This window comes from Poecilia formosa, unplaced genomic scaffold (genome assembly GCF_000485575.1).
Source record: "Poecilia formosa unplaced genomic scaffold, Poecilia_formosa-5.1.2 Scaffold24, whole genome shotgun sequence".
Lineage (NCBI taxonomy): Eukaryota > Metazoa > Chordata > Actinopteri > Cyprinodontiformes > Poeciliidae > Poecilia > Poecilia formosa.
In genome coordinates, this window is record NW_006799963.1 from 903,273 (window position 1) to 904,722 (window position 1,450).

Genomic DNA, 1,450 nt, shown 5'->3' on the forward strand with positions numbered 1-1,450 from the left:
AATGTGTGTATTCTCCATCTAGTAAAATTGCATATTGACATTTATAATAAAGAAAATGATAGCTATGTAGATGTTTTATGTAAATTGATTTTAAATATCACAATACAATCACAGCCAGCCCGTCCCTTTTTACGGTCAGTAACTTTGTGGCACAAACTGCTGGCCTGATGCTAACCACCAACTTTTACTCTTTATGTGTTAAACACAGCCAGCTTGACTGTAAGTTGTGAAGTCAACCTAATGGACCTAAGACGAACAGAGAAAGGTTACATATCCATCACATTTACTTTGAAACTCAGAAGGTGGTGGTCTGACCTGCTGTTGATCAACTAAAATACATTCAGTTTTTCAATCTAAACTGGTTCTAATTTAGCTGCAGCTCTTTTTGGTAGGTCTATGTTGATTTGATTTATGTTTATGTATGTTTTCTGACTTTAATTATAATGCAGAATCATTTTTAATGTCCTGAAATAATCAAAATATTTTTCAAAATGTTTCATTTCTGCCTTTTAATCATGTAAGCTTTGATTTTATCAAGAGACTGCTTTAAAAAAATGTTAATCTCATCATTAAGTTGTTCCATCAGGGAGATGAAGAAGCTCTGTCACCTGTCTAACAACATCCTGATAGTCAGCATTTCACTGATTGTCCTCTGTCATCCAGGTGAGTTTGTTTGTTCACTCCCTTTTATTTGGAGACGTCACATAAATCACTTCTAGTCTGAAATATTTGATTCCAACATGGTTCAAAGGCTCCACACGCAACATGAAGATGAATCGGAGTTCAGCATCATGTTACATGGTCGATGTCACAGGATGATTTTTCTCCATGTTATTTTAATAATTTATCTGTTTTACAGGAGCTTTTCAAGATTGCTATAGTGGAACACCTCGTTTGGTTTTAATGGTTGCTCCTGAGATGACAGTTCTGAGTGGATCTTGTGTGGAGATCGAATGTAATATTCGTCAAGAAGATGGTTACTTGTACCACCCCAATTACGTAGTCTTGATGAAACATAAGCCCATACATGGTGTGGGATCAAGTTACGTGATTTTTAACAGCAGTGGGTCAATTAACACCCATCAAGTGGAAATGACTGGAGATTTGCAACGCCATAACTGCAGCGTTCGGATTCCTGATTTAACAGAAGATCATGACGACAAATACTTCTTCAGAATAGAGTACACGGACATTAAAGCAACATTTTGTGACAGTCCTATAAAGTTAACAGTTATAGGTAAGTTTCTTATTTCTATGTAATATACACTCACCACCCACTTTATTAGGTACGCCTTCTAGTACTGGCTTGGGAAGCCTTTTGCGTTCAGAACTGTCTTAATCCTTTGTAGCATAGGTACATAAGAGAGTGTGGTCCATGTTGACAGTATAGCAGTGGTTCCCAAACTTTTTCTCCTGGGCCCCCCCAGTGGTTTCCAAACATTTTCTGGGC

At 37.2% G+C, this 1,450-nt stretch overlaps 1 protein-coding gene and 1 long non-coding RNA gene across 2 annotated transcripts in view; both read left to right on the forward strand.

The window, feature by feature from the left end:
• The window catches only part of LOC103135289 (vascular cell adhesion protein 1-like), an 88,236-nt gene that overhangs the window by 65,262 nt on the left and 21,524 nt on the right, over window positions 1-1,450 (forward strand). The window lies entirely within an intron of this gene.
• LOC107835798 (uncharacterized) overlaps window positions 576-1,450 on the forward strand; it is a 5,245-nt gene continuing 4,370 nt past the window's right edge. The window contains exon 1 of the long non-coding RNA XR_001661618.1: window positions 576-663. This is a non-coding gene — a long non-coding RNA (uncharacterized LOC107835798). The remainder of the gene's footprint in view (window positions 664-1,450) is intronic.